Below are 18,430 nucleotides of genomic sequence, written 5' to 3' on the forward strand. Positions count from 1 at the left end.
AAAACAAATAACTTCCACTGTATTTCCCACTTGGTGAGATTCAATATTCCTTTGCCTGTTGGCACACTTTAAACTTGTTTAAATTCAAGCATACCTTGTTAAAACATAAGTTAATATTTTTGTAATTTTTTTGTAACTTAGTTCATGTTTGCATGAATAACTCATTACCATTATAACCAGATAAAAACATGCAAATAATTAATTACCACTAACTTGTTTAGCTATCAAACCTTTGTGATGAATGGTTTTGAACACCTTACCGTACCAGACCCTGGACTCATTGTGTGCCTCAGTAATCTTATAACTACTGCCCACATTATTATTATAATCAAAAAGAAGCGCTAAGCCACAAGGATTATACAGCGCTGCAGGGCAGGAAGGAAGCGAGGGCATCAGGTGGCAAAAGGGAGATGGATGAGTAATAGGTTACGGATAACAGCGGGGTAGTGGATGGTGAAAGGGTAAAGGGCAGCAAGAGACTGAACTAGAAAGGGCTGAGGGGAGAGCGAAAAGTATCATCAGAGTTTGTGGAGTAAATCAGTCGTTGTCAAGAAGTCAATGAGAGAGTCAGGATTAAAGGAGGGTCCATCAGCAAGAAGGGAAGGTAAAGAGAGAGTAGTAGAACGAAGACGACGTTGGAGGTAAATTCTGCGTGCTCGTTGATAGAGAGGGCAGTCTAACAGAATGTGGCTAATCGATACTGGAACTTGACACTGCTCACAGAGAGGAACAGGGTGCGGGTGCCTCTCCATGAGATACCCATGAGTAAGACGAGTGTGGCCAATGCGAAGGTGGGAGAGAGTGGTCTCCCAACCTCGGCACTGATGACAAGAAGACGGCCAGTAACCTATGCTCGGTTTAATAGAATGAAGTTTGTTACCGAGCAGAGTTGACCAACATTGTTGCCAACGGGTGCGAAGGTGGGTACCTATTGCAGCAAAATAGGTTACGGATAACAGTGGGGTAGTGGATGGTGAAAGGGTAAAGGGCAGCAAGAGACTGAACTAGAAAGGGCTGAGGGGAGAGCGAAAAGTATCATCAGAGTTTGTGGAGTAAATCAGTCGTTGTCAAGAAGTCAATGAGAGAGTCAGGATTAAAGGAGGGTCCATCAGCAAGAAGGGAAGGTAAAGAGAGAGTAGTAGAACGAAGATGACGTTGGAGGTAAATTCTGCGTGCTCGTTGATAGAGAGGGCAGTCTAACAGAATGTGGCTAATCGATACTGGAACTTGACACTGCTCACAGAGAGGAACAGGGTGCCTCTCCATGAGATACCCATGAGTAAGATGAGTGTGGCCAATGCGAAGGTGGGAGAGAGTGGTCTCCCAACCTCGGCACTGATGACAAGAAGACGGCCAGTAACCTATGCTCGGTTTAATAGAATGAAGTTTGTTACCGAGCAGAGTTGACCAACGTTGTTGCCAACGGGTGCGAAGGTGGGTACCTATTGCAGCAAAATAGTCCAGAAATGGAACACCTCGATAGGAAATTGGTAGGTCATGTACTGCTGACTGCGCAGCAGTGTCTGCCTGTTCATTGCACTACTGCCCACAGGATGGGTATGGAATACACAATCAAGATATTAAACTACAACTGACAGCACGACAATCACTCAACAGCTGCTGAATTCAAAACAGGACTTTCACATATAAACATATCACATATGCTGCCTTCTTATTTATTCTGAAGCCTAGTATTTGAGGAATTTATGCCTTTTAAAAAGAAAATTTAATCTATTTCATTGATAATAAAATGTTTTAATCTCAATATGGCAAATTGTTCCTGTCTTTGGGCAGCGCTGACATAAATTTCAACAAAGGCGATAGGAAGTTGTAGAATGAGTTACTTGTCAATTCCTGGGCAACATTCTGCTTCTTACATCATACTGTGTGGGATGACGGTTCCATGGCTTGAATTAAGGACTAGGATATTGCCAGTACTGTGGATATGAAAATGTTGGTGGCCCAGCTTGCAATATTTATGGTGACTATACACATCCTACTCCTTAGGGTATGAAAGAAATCTTTTTGGCCAAAGGAGGTCATGAGATCCTTGCTAATGTGATAATTAAGGTAAGCCTTTCGGTCTGATGACAGAAGGGAAAAGAATTTCCTTCTTAACAGAGCCTGGGATTCAAGAGTATACTATAGCATTGTTGGGACTTTCTTCTGGGTCTTCATCTACAATGGATGGTAAAGACTATGTATGTTGAGTTTGGATATGTTAGAAACTCAATATTGATCTGTAATTGAAGACTCAATACTGATCTGTAATTGTTAATGTCAGATGAGAATCACCACTACTGTGGATAGGAATGATACTTGCTCTTCAAAAAAACGTTTGGAAAGGAATGCGTAACTTTCTTATGTTTAACTGTAGGTATTTCAATTGGATTACTTTCCAGTAGGTTTTGCAAATACTGGTAGACTCAAACCTGATCTGTAAGTGCAGGTTTGTGCAAGTGTGTTAGATAGGAGTAAATGGAGACAAGTAGTTTTAAATAGGCGTGCTGATAAAGTATGAGCAAGATAATGTTTACGAAGAGATTCAACGAAACCTGTTAGAGAGACTGAAGTTCTGGAGGTGGGAAGGGCAGTGTATATACTCTGAAGGAAGGGTGGGGATGTTGAAGTCAGAGGGTAATCTGAATTGTGATGTCAGCACACTTCTGGCAAGGCAGCAATTACAGTGGACCCTCGCCTAACGATATTAATCCGTTCCTGAGAGCTCATTGTTAGCCGAAATAATCATTAGATGAATTAATTTTCCCCATAAGAAATAATGGAAATCCAATTAATCCGTTCCAGACAGCCAAAAGTATTAAATAATTTTTTTTTTCCCTGGGTTATCCTGGGTAGCTAACCATCTGGGGTTGTTTCTCGGTAATTGTTTCCTGTTAAGCCACACCAACAACACACTCTCCACATCTTCGAGTAGTACAGCTGATGGTGGTGGAGCAACAGCTGATGGTGGTGCAACAACAGCTGACTGTGGTGCAGCAACAGCTGACTGGGGTGCAGCAACAGCTGACAGTGGTGCAGCAGCAGCTGACTGTGGTACAGCAGCAGCTGACTGTGGTGCAGCAACAGCTGACTGTGGTTCAGCAACAGCTGACTTTGGTGCAGCAGCAGCTGACTGTGATTCAGCAGCAGCTGACTGTGGTTCAGCAGCAGATGACTGTGGTTCAGCAACAGCTGACATTGGTGCAGCAGCAGCAGCTGACCATGGTTCAGCAACAGCTGACTGTGGTGCAGCAGCAGCTGACTATGGTGCAGCAATGGCTGACTGGGGTGCAGCAACAGCTGATGGTGGTGCAGCAGCAGCTGACTGTGGTGCAGCAACAGCTGACCAATCCAGCAACAGCTGATGGTGGTGCAGCAGCACCTGACCGTGATACGACAGTATTTCTCACCCTTTTTACCACAGGGTTGGCACTAAAAGCTTTCTTTCAAAGTTTATTCTCTATAAGGATTACAATGCTGAGTTTACAGAATTTGGTTATTGTGTGGTTTACTTGTAGTAAAATAATAATTACAGAGTGTACCACTAGAACACCTAGCATGGTTAGGCATTTTGGGCAGACTTAGTTTAATTCTTAATTTTAAAATATTACAAATTATGAGGTAAGTTGGTATTATGGCTAAGTGACTAAATGCTAGTTTGTGAGTTTAGCAGTGTGAATGTTTTTGTTTAGGCACAGTACATAGTTTCAGTATTGGATTCATTATTTTAAGATTGAGAGTAATATTTCTGTTTATGGTCAAATGGGTGAGTGAAAGTGTGAACCACCAGGTGGTATTTGTGTAGTTAGTTGACGGGGTGTATCAGGGAGATAAGATATTTTCTAATGGTAGTTTTGAAGGTGATGAATGTGTCTGCAGTTCTAGAGTTTTCAGGTAGGGTGTTCCAGATTTTAGGGCCTTTGACATACGCTGAATTTTTGTAAAGGTTTAGTCAGACACGGGGAGTGTCATAGAGATGTTTGTGTCTGGTGTTATGCCTGTGGGTTCTGTCACAACTATCAAGAAAGCATTTTAGGTCAAGGTTAATATTGGAATTGAAGGTCCTGTAGATGCAGATTGCACAGTAGTAAGTGTGGATGTACTGAACAGGGAGTAAGTTTAGATCTAGATGGGAATTTCCCAAATTCCTTCTGTCTTGCTCCAACTGAGCCCATGGAAGTCACTGAGATTATAAAGTCACTTAAAAATAACTCAGGGAATCTGTCTCATGTCCCACCATTATTGTACAAGAGAGCGGCCCATGTCCTCTCGCATGCTATCTTATTACTTTTAACAAGTCACTAGAAACTAGCACCTTCCCGAAACTACTCAACACAGCAAGGGTTACACCAATACATAAAGGTGGTGACCCTACAGATTTAACCCTTTGACTGTTTCAGGCCCCTCTCTGAAACTGTCATTCTATGTCGCCAAATATTCAAAAAAAAAAAAATTATTTTTTCTTATGAAAATGTTAAGATTATTTTTCTGAGTGTTTTAGTCCAAAAAAAAAAAAATTTTTGCCATCGGTACTTACCGAGATATAGAGCCGTGAAGTTTGCAGAAAATGAGCCGCGTATGGCAACAGCGGCGACTGCCGCTCACCCGGTAAACTTTAGTTTACTTGTAATTGAAGGTTTTTTGTTTTTTTCACTATTTTATTTTTTCACATAACTTATGTGGCCTATGAGACCAAAGTAAGGTGCAATGTATATATATACACTCGTTGTATACAACACAATAAGCACACAAACATAATTATCAATATATTGTTTACAAAACTTGTTTACAAAAACTAACAAACAATCATCCTCTTCCTCCTCCTCCTCCTTCTCATCCTCCTTCTCCTCCTCCTCCTTCTCCTTCTCCTCCTCCTCCTCCTCCTCCTTCTCCTTCTCCTCCTTCTCCTCCTCCTTCTCCTCCTCCTTCTCCTCCTCCTTCTCCTCCTCCTTCTCCTCCTCCTTCTTCTCCTCCTCCTTCTCCTTCTTCTCCTCCTCCTTCTCCTTCTCCTCCTCCTCCTCCTCCTCCTCCTCCTCCTTCTCCTCCTCCTTGTCTTGTGTGCGAGTGTGTGGCTTATAATTGTTTTGAGTCAGAAGTCGGCAGCTGTCAAAGTGACATATTGTCTCATTAGTCACTACCCCTACCGCCTGTCAAAACAATGGGGTCGGATGCTGCTTCCCCTCCTCCATTCTATCTAATTATCTTTCTCCCTCATTCTATATCTTTCAATCTGTCTCTCTTTCTATCTGTCTGCCTATCTCTGTCTCACAGGTACACATAAATACAAGTATACATAGTGTAAATTACCTAGGATAACCCAAGAAATCCAGACAAAGTGCTATACTCTGCTTGAAGATGTGAGTAAACGTGATGACACAGTCTTGTGGCTCTCTCTGAGACAGAGAGCTAGATGGACAGACAGGGAGCTTGACAGACAGACAAATAGACAGACAGAAATGTTTGTGTACCAGCAAAAACAAAGGGAGGGCGATGGTCATGTAATATTACCCTCCTTTACGCTCATCAAAGTCAGCTCTTATCAGATGTTATCTCCCCTTATCTTGTCACTGTCATGGGGTGGACTTTTTTTTTTCTTGCTTCAAGGGAACAATATTATTACATCTTCTTCTTCCTCCTCCTCCTCCTCCTCTTCTCCTCCTCCTCCTCCTCCTCTTCCTTCCCTCCTCCTCCTCCTCCTCCTCTTCCTCCCCTCCTCCTCCTCCATTGCTTTTGGTCTCAAACTCCTCCAAATCATGAAATTGATCTTCACTGACACTTCCATCTGTGTTAGAGCATCACTTGGGAAGAGAAGAGTCCCAGATTTGCTGGGGAATCACATATTTCTTACCGCTAGACATGCTGAAAAATGACAACTGAAATGGCATTCCCACAATGCACCACTGGCTCCCCGATTTTTTTTATATGGTGCACACTGACCATGGAGACCCATTCTCTCACATGTGGGCCTACCAGCTTTCTCCTGCTTGATTTGAAGCTGCTAGAATTTATGCGTATAAATACGTCAGAAACATTGGCTCGTAAGATGTATTTATACGTCGGAAACAGTCAAAGGGTTAAACAACTATAGGCCAACATCAAACTTACCATTGCTATCCAAAATCTTTGAGAAACTCGTGCACAGGAGACTATATTCATTTATAACGGCACAAAACATACTCAACCCCTGCCAATTTGGATTCAGGAAAAATGAAAGCACTAACGAAGCAATCATAAAAATATTAGATCTGCTTTACACAGCATTGGAAAATAAGGAATATCCACTAGGAATTTTTATTGACCTAAGAAAAGCTTTTGACACAGTAAACCACGGCATCCTACTCCACAAACTTGACCATTATGGTATAAGAGGCCATGCGCTTGCATATTTCAAATCTTACCTTACTAATAGGTATCAGTATGTCACCATTAAAGACACAGCATCAACAACACAGCCACTTGATACTGGAGTTCTGCAGGGAAGTGTCCTTGGTCCCCTGCTCTTCCTCATATACATCAATGATCTTCCAAACGTATGTCAACACCTGAACCCCATTCTCTTTGCTGATGACACAACTTATGTCATCTCTCACCCTAATCTTGCCACCCTCAACACCATTGTTAATGATTAGCTGATCAAAATATCGACTTGGATGACAGCCAATAAACTTATGCTTAGCACTGACAAAACCTACTACAGGAGGGCCCCGCTTTACGGCGTTCCGCTTTACGGCGTTCCGCTAATACGGACATTTCAAATTATGACCAAAACTCACTATACGGCTCCCCCCACCTGACTTTCTAATACGGTCACCGTGCCCCACCCTGTTTGTTTACATTCTCCATGAGCTCAGTAAGCACTAAGTCTCTCCAATTTGTCTGGAAACTCCAAAATTTCAAATGTTTTTAAAAGTTATTTCATATTTTATATATACTCTGATAATTATACTTATGTATACCTGTACCTAAATAAACTTACATACATCAAGTCATTTAAATGTCGTATATTACGTTAATATACACATTTTCATTAATCCATCCATGATATTTTTTCAAAATTATATAATAAACACGATGCATAACATATAAATAAGATAAATACACCCCACAGTAGAATAAATAAACATAAATGTGAGATGTGAGCAGACGACTTCCACAAGTGACGCCATAATAACAATACTCAAGGAGTCTCATTAAATGTCGTATATTACGGTAATATACACATTTTCATTAATCCATCCATGATATTTTTTTCAAAATTATATAATAAACACGATGCATAACATATAAATAAGATAAATACACCCCACAGTAGAATAAATAAACATAAATGTGAGATGTGAGCAGACGACTTCCACAAGTGACGCCATAATAACAATACTCAAGGAGTCTCATTAAATGTCGTATATTACGGTAATATACACATTTTCATTAATCCATCCATGATATTTTTTTCAAAATTATATAATAAACACGATGCATAACATATAAATAAGATAAATACACCCCACAGTAGAATAAATAAACATAAATGTGAGATGTGAGCAGACGACTTCCACAAGTGATGCCATAATAACAATAGTCACCGAGTCTCATTAAATGTCGTATATTACGGTAATATACACATTTTCATTAATCCATCCATGATATTTTTTTCAAAATTATATAATAAACACGATGCATAACATATAAATAAGATAAATACACCCCACAGTAGAATAAATAAACATAAATGTGAGCTGTGGTAGCAGACGACTTCCACAAGTGGTGATAATAACAATAGTCACCGAGTCTCATTAAATGTCGTATATTACGGTAATATACACATTTTCATTAATCCAGCCATGATATTTTTTTCAAAATTATATAATAAACAAGATACATAACATAAAAAGATGATAAATACACCCCACAATAGAATAAATAAACATAAATATAAGATGTGGGAGCCTGGTTTGTTTACTCTGTGCCTGGCCTGTCCTCTCATGTACTCATTCTTTCTCTCTCTCATTTATTCGTTTTATCTCATTTACTTACTCCTGACCCTACATTAAGACTACAAATATTTTAAGGTAAGTAATGAGTGAACTGTATATACATTTTATCGCTCTGGGATGCTTAAATATCATAGAATAGTATGTGTGGGTGGGGTGGCCTGGTGAGGCTATTACAATACATACCACACTTGATTTCTTACAATAAATACTACTTGTCTCACCCTAGATTAAGACTATAAATATTTTAAGGTAAGTAATGAGTGCACTATGTGTGTATTGTACCTTTTTATTGTTTTTTGATGCCTGGTTCTATTGCTAACTTAATATATGTTAGTGTAAACTTGTTATCTAGTGTTTGTATGCATTTATAAGTGGAAAAAAAGGGTGTTCCACTTTACGGCGATTTCCGCTTTACGGCGGTAGCCTGGAACCTAACCTGCCGTATAAGTGGGGCCCTCCTGTACATTATGTTTGGTAGCAGAGCAGGAGATGCGCAAATTAACATTAAGATCGACAACACTCTAATTGCCAGGCATAATGAGGGCAAATTCCTAGGCCTATACCTCGACAACAACCTGAATTTCAGCACCCATATCCAACACATAACCAAAAAAGTATCCAAAATGGTTGGGATCCTCTCCAAGATACGATACTACGTGCCGCAAACTGCCCTTCTCTCACTATACCATTCACTTATATATCCATACCTCACCTATGCTATCTGTGCTTGGGGTTCAACTGCAGCAACACACCTAAAGCCAATAATAACCCAACAAAAAGCCGCAGTAAGAATAATCACTAAATTCCATCCCTGGCAACACCCCCCCCCCCATTCTTCATAGATCTAAACTTACTCCCTGTTCAGTACATCCACACTTACTACTGTGCAATCTACATCTACAGGACCTTAAATTCCAATATTAACCTTGACCTAAAACGCTTTCTTGATAGTTGCGACAGAACCCACAGGCACAACACCAGACACAAACATCTCTATGACATTTCCCGTGTCCGACTAAACCTTTACAAAAATTCAATGTATGTCAAAGGCCCTAAAATCTGGAACACCCTACCTGAAAATTCTAAAACTGCAGACACATTCATCACCTTCAAAACTACCATCAGAAAACATCTTATCTCTCTGATACACCCTGTCAACTAATTACACGAATACCACCTGGTGGTTAACACTTACACTCACTCACCCATTTGACCATAAACAGAAATATCAATCTCAATTTCAAAATAATGAATCGTAACTAGTCATAAGTTGGCCTGTGATACTCCAATACTGAAACTATGTATAGTGCCAAAACAAAAGCATTCACATCGCTAAACTCACGAACTAGTATTTAGTCACTTAGCCATAATACCAACTTACCTCATAATTTTGCAATATTTTAAACTTAAAGATTTAATTTAAGTCTGCCCGAAATGCCTAGCCATGCTAGGTGTTCTAGTGGTACACTCTGTAATTATTATTTTACTATATGTAAACCACACAATAACCAAATTCTGTAAACTCAGCACTGTAATCCTTATAGAGAATAAACTTTGAATTGAAATTGAGTGGGGGGTGTGTTGCCAGGGATGGGATTTAGTGATTATTCTTACTGCGGCTTTTTGTTTGGTTATTATTGCCTTTAGATGTTTTGCTGCAGTTGTTCCCCAAGCACAAATAGCATAGGTGAGGTATGGATATATAAGTGAGTGGTATAGTGTGAGAAGGGCATTTTGCGGCACGTAGTATCGTATCTTGGAGAGGTTCCCAACCGTTTTGGATACTTTTTTGGTTATGTGTTGGATATGGGTGCTGAAATTCAGGTTGTTGTTAAGGTATAGGCCTAGGATTATGCCCTCATTATGTCTGGTAATTAGAGTGTTGTTGACCTTAATGTTAATTTGCGCAACTCCTGCTCTGCTACCAAACATAATATAGTAGGTTTTGTCAGTGTTAAGCGTAAGTTTATTGGCTGTCATCCAAGTCGATATTTTGATCAGCTCCTCGTTAACAATGGTGTTGAGGGTGGCAAGATTAGGGTGAGAGATGACATAAGTTGTGTCATCAGCAAAGAGAATGGGTTTCAGGTGTTCGGATACGTTTGGAAGATCATTGATGTATATGAGGAAGAGCAGGGGACCAAGGACACTTCCCTGCGGAACTCCAGTATCAAGTGGCTGTGTTGTTGATGCTGTGTCTTTAATGGTGACATACTGATACCTATTAGTAACGCAAGATTTGAAATATGCAAGCGCACGGCCTCTTTTACCCTAATGGTCAAGTTTGTGGAGTAGGATGCCGTGGTCTACTGTGTCAAAAGCTTTTCTTAGGTCAATAAAAATTCCTAGTGGATATTCCTTATTTTCCAATGCTGTGTAAAGCAGATATAGCATTTTTATGATTGCATCATTAGTGCTTTTATTTTTCCTGAATCCAAATTGGCAGGGGTTAAGTATGTTTTGTGCCATTATAAATGAATATAGTCTCCTGAGCACGAGTTTCTCAAAGATTTTGGATAGCAATGGTAAGTTTGATATTGGCCTATAGTTGTTTAAATCTGTAGGGTCACCACCTTTATGTATTGGAGTAACCATTGCCGTCTTGAGTAGTTTTGGGAAGGTGATAGTTTCTAGTGACTTGTTAAAAAGTAATGAAATAGCATGCGAAAGGACATGGGCCGCTCGCTTGTACAATAATGGTCGGACATGAGACAGATTCCCTGAGTTATTTTTTAAGTGACTTTATAATCTCGGTGACTTCTGTGGGCTCAGTTAGTGCATGATAGAAGGAATTTGGGAAATTCCCATCTAGGTAGTCCCCGGCATGGGCATTGGTACGTGGGATTTTATTGGCGAGATTAGATCCTATGGTTGAGAAGAAGTCGTTTATCTTGTTAGCTGTGTCAGTGGGATGCAGTGGTGTTTCATTAGGTTTAGTTAGGACAATATTCTTGGGTTTTTTCAGTTTGTGGGTCCCTAGAATCTGTGAGAGTGTTTTCCAGGTCTTTTTTATATCTCCTCTTGTGTCTGTGAATCTACTGGAGTAGTATAGTTGTTTGGCTTTCTTTATTACTTTGGTGAGAACTGATGAATAGTGTTTAAGAATATCTTTGTGTATTAAGCCCTGTCTATATTGCTTTTCATATTGGTGTTTCTTATCAATGGATTTCACAATGGTGCTGGTTAGCCATGGGCAACCAAGCCGTTTGTTTGTGATCTGTTTCGTTTTTATAGGACAATGTTTGTTGTATAGTCTAAGTAATTTGTTAAGAAAAATGTCTGTCCAGTCATCAATACCATTGGCCTTGGAGAATTCTGTAGGCCAGTCAACAGTCTCTTGGTCAGCTGTGAACTTCCTTATTGAGGCCTCGTCATGGAGTCTAAATGAGACTTTGTTGTATTCAAGTGGTGGTTTACTTATGTTTGTCAGGAGGAAGGTAGGGTAGTGGTCTGTAGTGCTATCTGTGATTATCCCTGATTTAAGGGGGGCTAGTATATTGGTCCATATGTGGTCTATTATGGTTGCACTTGTCTCAGTCAGCCTGGTTGGTTTAGTTATTGTTGGTATGAGAAGTGTGTTGTTCATATTGTTGATGAAATCAGTTACAGGCTGATCATCTAGTATGCCAAGGTTGATGTTGAAGTCTCCAGCTAAGAGAAGGTGGTGCTTATTCATTTCTCTGTTTGTTATTAGTGACTTTAATTTCTCACTGAAATTTGGGATGTTTGTGTGGGGTATCCGGTAAATGGCACCGATTGTTATAGGTGTCTTAAGGTTTTTTACAGTAAAATTAGCAAAAATGTATTCCCCGTATTCATCACTAAAGCAAGTGGTGCTAATACAAGACAACTGGTTAGAGTAATAGATTGCAATACCACCCCCAACTTGGTATGGTCTGCAGTTGTGAATTGCTGTGTATCCTGGTAGAGGGTAGATATCTTTGTGTCCTGCTTAACCCTTTCAGGGTCCAAGGCCCAAATCTGGAGTCACGCACCAGTGTCCAAGAATTTTCCAAAAAAAAATTTGTTATTTTTTCTTATGAAATCGTAGAGAATCTTTTTGTGAAGGTAATAAAACAAAAAGTACGAAATTTGGTGGAAAATTGACTAAATTATGCTCTCGCGAATTTTGATGTGTCAGCGATATTTACGAATCGGCGATTTTGCCGACTTTGACTCCCATTTTAGGCCAATTACATTATTCCAATCAACCAAATTCTTAGCTATTTCACTAGTATTACTTCTATTCTATCGATTGAGCACAAGAAATCGCCAAGTCAACTGTTTCAACTACAAAATAAAGTGATCGGAAATTGTTAATTTGGCCAATTTAACACAAAGTTCAAAATATTCAAATTTCAAAATAGGGTCCAGAATGAACAATGTAGGCATTCCTGGCACTAAACTAACATTTCCTCTGTTCATTAGTTATGTTTTGAGGCTTTACAAATAAATTCCATTTTGATTTTTTATTCACATAATGAATTTTTATTCACACCAAAAAATAGAAGATTTACTGTTATGCAATACTGTAATAATTGTATAAATATCATCACCATATTTGTGAATGTATATTAGACCCACCAGCTGATGTGTATTAGACATGTGAGGTCGTTTGTTTACTCTTGAATATCGGCAAAAATTTAACATTTCCGCTACTTTGAGCTCAGTTTCAAGCCATTTCCAATGCTAAAACCAATCAAAATCATCTCTATTTCTGTAATATGTCTTCCATTCTATCAAATGAGACCAAGAAATCGCAAATACAACTATAAAAAACATACGAAAAAACACTGCAAAGTTGCTGTTTTAATCGAAAAATCATGATTTCATTTTTTTTATCTCATTATACACAGTGTGCTGCAGGATCTGTTTTATGTGGTGCACACATACCACAAAGATGTATTCTCTCATATCTAGGCCCAAATGTACCACTCACAGTTTATCAGAGTGAGCTGAGCTCATGGCGTAGATCTACGGTTTGGACCCTGAACGCAAAGCCGTAGATCTACGGGACGGACCCTGAAAGGGTTAAGCCAGGTCTCAGTAAGAATAATGCAGGAGAAGGGTGTCTTTAGTGATTCAAGGAGTGCCAGGAGGTCATCATAGTATTTGCTTAAGGACCTGATGTTGTAGTTAAGTACTGATAGACTTTTAGCATTGTTTAGGATAGTGCTGGCTTGTGATGCTGTGTAATAAAGGCAGTTACTTTCCAATAGGTTTGATTGTGTGTCAGATTATGGAGGTTTAGATCAGGGTCAACGTGATCAATCATTTTCTAGGTTTAAATTATGGTTATTTATATCCTGAGTTGTGTGTTGAGTTCTAGTACTGATATCTGTAGTGGTGGGAAGTTTGGACAAGTATATAGCTAGAGTATTTTGAAATTAAAAATAGCACAAGACTCTCACTTTTAATTGCACTAAGGTCTAATATAATGACTTTTGTGTAGTCTATGTTTTGAGCGAGAATGAGCTATAGTACAACTAGGTTTAATCTAATAATATAAAAATACAAATTAAAATAGCACCAGACTCTCACTAGTAATTGCACTATGGTCTAATATAATGAATTTGGTACTGACTATGTATTGAGCTAGAATGAGCTATAGTACAACTGAGTTTAATCTAATAATATAAAAAAGGCACAAGACTCTCAATTGTAAATTGCACTAAGGTCTTATATAAGTTGTTTACAAGAATTCGAGTATAACTAGATTTAAATTGACAAGATAAAATACACAAGTTAAGGTAGCAAAAGAATAATAAAAAAAAATTATAAAAATAAAAATGGCAATGACTTGGTTATAATATGCTAGTAGGATGGTAGACAGGATAATATAAAAGTTGTAGTTGAAAATACTAGTTTAAAAAAGTATAGAATAAAAATGGGCAATAAAAAAGTTTACAATAAATTTGGTCAATATACTTTAAAGTAAAATTGGGCAATAATACGGATTTTAGAATAAAATTGGGCAATTGAGTATTTTTTAAAGTGAGGTAGAATTATTGAGGACAAGTTATGGTTAGTTTATAATAAAATAAGATAGAATAGAGATGTGGTAAGATGTAAAAAAGGAGATAGATTCTGTAGATATTAAACACAATTAAGACTATGAGGTAGAATGGTCGTTGAATACAACAATGACCATCAAAAGTAGTTGGAGTATTAGAATTTTAGGGGGGTACAAATTTATGACAATATAACACTTAACAGTGGACTGTGGGTATTTTCTGCACTTTACTCTGATTCTGTTAATCGAGCCTCACTTAGGAATGTTTTAAGGTCATGTTCTGTAGAGATGAAGTATCTCTTCCCAGTGGGCTGTTTCCTAACTGCGATTTTTCCATCCCTCACAAAGCACTGGTGGATTTTTTGGGCAAAGCGTAATTTTCTTAGCCGATAAAGGAGGTTTTGTCTTGTTTTGGTAAGGCCCAGGTGGCTTATTTAGCAGTTACAAGCACTAAAAACAATGGAATAATACAAAATGTATCGAATGTATGCATGCAACCAGCCACCCTGGCTTGTAAGCAATGACGGCAGGGCAGCTGATGCGCTCAGCCTGGACAGACAGGTTTGGGACAAGTCATGTTGGTCAGAAACAGCTGACGGTGGTGCAGCAGCAGCAGCAGCAGCTGACTGTGGTGCAGCAGCAGCTGACCGTGGTTCAGCAACAGCTGACTGTGGTGCAGCAGCAGCTGACCGTGGTGCAGCAACAGCTGACGGTGGTGCAGCAGCAGCTGAGAGTGGTGCAGCAGCAACTGACTGTGGTGCAGCAGCAGCTGACTGTGGTGCAGCAGCAGCAGACCATGGTTCAGCAACAGCTGACTGGTACAGCAACAGCTGACCGAGGTACAGCAACAGCTGACCGAGGTGCAGCAACAGCTGACTGTGGTGCAGCAACAGCTGATGGTGGTGCAGCAGCAGCAGACTGTGGTGCAGCAGCAGCTGACCGTGGTTCAGCAACAGCTGACTGTGGTGTAGCAGCAGCTGACTGTCGTGCAGCAACAGCTGACGGTGGTGCAGCAGCAGCTGACCATGGTGCAGCAGCAGCTGACCATGGTTCAGCAACAGCTGACTGGTGCACCAACAGCTGACCGTGGTGCAGCAACAGCTGACCATGGTGCAGCAACAGCTGACTGTGGTGCAGCAACAGCTGACCATGGTGCAGCAACAGCTGACTGTGGTGCAGCAACAGCTGATGGTGGTGCAGCAGCAGCTGACCGTGGTACGATAGTACGTATTTCTCACCCTTTTTACCACAGGGTTGGCACTAGAAGCTTTCTTTGGGCGCATGGTGGCTTATTTAGCAGTTACAAGCACTATAAACAATGGAATATAATGCAAAATGTATCGAATGTATGCATGCAACCGGCCACCCTGACTTGTGAACAATGACAGCAGGGCAGCAGAGGCACTCAGGCTAGACGGACAGTTTTGGGAGGAATCACATTGGGCGAGTTTTTTATCATGAGGCAAGGCAAAATTTTTGCGTTCAAATGCTTCGTATGGTGGAATTAACGTTATGCGACGCATTCATTAGGTGGGGGTCCACTGTACATGAATGATGGTAAAATGTGTTTTTTCTACTGGCCTTAGAGGGATATGGCAGTTGAGGTCTACCTGAAGGTTGTTCCAGGATTCATTGCCCCCCCTGGCCCAGTTTTCGACCAGGTGGATCAGGGCCTGATGAACCAGGCTGTTACTGCTGACTGCACACAGTCCAACATACAAACCACAGCCTGGCTGATCAGGCACTGACTTTAGACATATCTGTCCAGTTCCCTCTTGAAGACAGCCAGGGGTCTATTGGTAATTTTCCTTGTGTATAATGGGAGGCTGTTGAAGCCCTGGGCCCATGGCATCCCTGCTTTCCACTGGGGGTATGTTGCACCATCTGCCTTGACTGTGGCTTTTGTAGGATGTGATTTGTGTGTGCAGATTTGGGACCAGTCCCTCCAGGATTTTCGAGGCGTAGATTATTATGTATCTTTCTTGCCTGCAATCCAGGGAGTACAGGTCAATGGACTTCAAACATTCCTAGTAATGACTGAACTAATATGTATAATGAAGATTCTATTCTCTGTACATTCTCTAGATCTGCAATTTCACCTGCCTTGAATGGGGCTGTTAGTGTACAACAATATGACAGCCTAGAGAGAACAGGTGAGTTAACCCTTAAACTGTCCAAACGTAGATATACATTCGCCTGTGCAGCGCTCCGAATATTTTGAAAAATAAAAAATCGTTTTTTGTTTTTAGATTGAAGAGCGCATTTTTATAAATGGTATAGGATAAAAAAAAATTTAGGGTCAGTATTTACCGAGATATAAGCCCCGCAAAGTTGGTGCTAAACTATGAGGTGTCGGCAACATGGAGCACTGCCGCTTGCAGAAATAATAAACATTTATCTTTTTTTTCCAATTCTTTTCTATTTTTTGTTGTTTTCATGTTATGATAATAATGTTTTGTTGCAGATCTTTTAATTTCATAGCCAATTCTTGTTGAGACACAAATGTTTGGTACTGAATTAGTAATCATACTGTCACAAACACACATATTCACACTGATAAATGAATTTGTACACCTGGTTCAATCACATACTATTGTTTACATATACAGGTCTCCCTCAACATTCACGTTTTCAACTTTCACGGGCTTCACACATTCGCGAATTCCCAACCACCAAATTCCCAGCCACCAAATTCCCAGCCGCCAAATCATATTTAAGTTTCCCTCCACCTGCGAGTCCCTACTACCCTCCCTCCGACCCCGCAACTGGCAGCCAGCCCTCCCACCACTCAGTGTGGTGAGTGTTTTGTTTGTTCATTATTTGCTATTAAACTACAGTATAAATAATGTAAACCCATTCATGACTGCATATTGGAATGGCTATTCGGACAGGTATTAGACGGTGACATCATGTGTTTACTATTGAACACTGCAAAGAATTAAACATTTCTGCTACAGCTAATAATAACAATAGTAATAATAATAATAATAATAATAATAAATATGATATAATTGAAGAAGGAAATTGTACAAAAATATGAGGGAGTGGTTGACACATCGTCAGTGTGACTTTGTTTATGCTGGAGTGAACATTAGTCTCCCTGCTCTTCCAAACATTTCACAATAATTCATTGTGTTTGGTGCTTGTAGATTGAATGTGACTGGAGTGGTAGAGGCAGTGATTGAGGCAATGGTATTTAATAACATACATGTTAATAATAATACATATTATTAATAATATGTACTATTATTATTTATAACATATATGTTATTAAATACATACATGTTAATAATAATACATGAACAGAACCAAGGACTCGTCGACAACAATGTTCTTGAATGGATAAAAGTAGGCACTGAATTTTTGCTTCAGATACATAAACAAGTCCCGGATTTTGTATAAGATGTCATTTCTGTTTGGCGTATTCCTGTCTGAGAAGTGCAACATTCATAGCAACAGAGTGAATCTGCTGCAGGGAAGGAGGTCATGGAAGACTGGGGTACTGATGACGTGGTCTGTGAACCAGTAGTGTGGTATATTGTTCTAATATGTATGTGGCATAAGCATGACAGTGCCAAGAAATAAATACATTTCAGCTGCGAAGCCTTGAAGACTCTGAAACATCTGTGTGGTCCATTGTATACTGGTAGTACAAGTTGGTCTGGGCAACAATTGGGTTCATTATCAGCTCATCAAAGTATAGTTGAAAATAGTCTAACTCTGTAGACTCATTTGTGATGGGACAGTGTGACATGATGCCACTTCCACTGGCATCAAAACTGAAAAGATGTGGCACAGATGGTGTACTTTCTGTCCAGTTCCATTTGCGATCAGATGGTGCAGGGTGGACATGGGGCGTGGGGGAGCAGGAGGAGGTACAGGAGTGGAGACAGCACATGGCTGAGAGGGTGCCGGGCAGTCCTTTGTCTGCCCACCCACTGTGCCATGAGGTCCAGGCACAATGCCATCCCCCTCTTCCTCCATCCAAGCATATTCACCTTCATTATCACAATCACTATCAGTGGCTGGGGTTTTGGATCGTGACCTTCCACGACCCTTGCTGCTGACTACATACGGCACACTGCCTGAATGTAGGTTACGACGCCTAAAAGTACGTTTCACTGGGGAATAATGATAATCACTTTCACTCGACGAATTGTTTATCGGCATAAAATTGATTTCATCATCGTCACTTATATCACTTTCACTATCGTCATCAACAAGAAAATGATAATTTCCTCTTGCAGGGTTGCCTTTGGGAAGCAACACTAGCAACCCCAGAGGTGCTGGGCTGAGGGTCTGTTGTGGCCACACTGGCCACCTCAGAAGTGCAGGGCTGAGGGTCTGGTATGGCCACACTATCCACACTGGCCACCCCAGAGGTCATGGCCCGAGGGTCATCAGGGTTATCAACAAAAGTTTC

General features: G+C 40.2%; 1 protein-coding gene across 3 annotated transcripts in view; it reads right to left on the bottom strand.

Annotated features, from left to right (window-relative positions):
- The window catches only part of LOC128700637 (dentin sialophosphoprotein-like), a 111,988-nt gene that overhangs the window by 71,171 nt on the left and 22,387 nt on the right, over window positions 1-18,430 (bottom strand). The gene's annotated exons all lie outside the window — the stretch shown is intronic.

The sequence above is a fragment of the Cherax quadricarinatus genome, chromosome 56 (genome assembly GCF_038502225.1).
Source record: "Cherax quadricarinatus isolate ZL_2023a chromosome 56, ASM3850222v1, whole genome shotgun sequence".
Lineage (NCBI taxonomy): Eukaryota > Metazoa > Arthropoda > Malacostraca > Decapoda > Parastacidae > Cherax > Cherax quadricarinatus.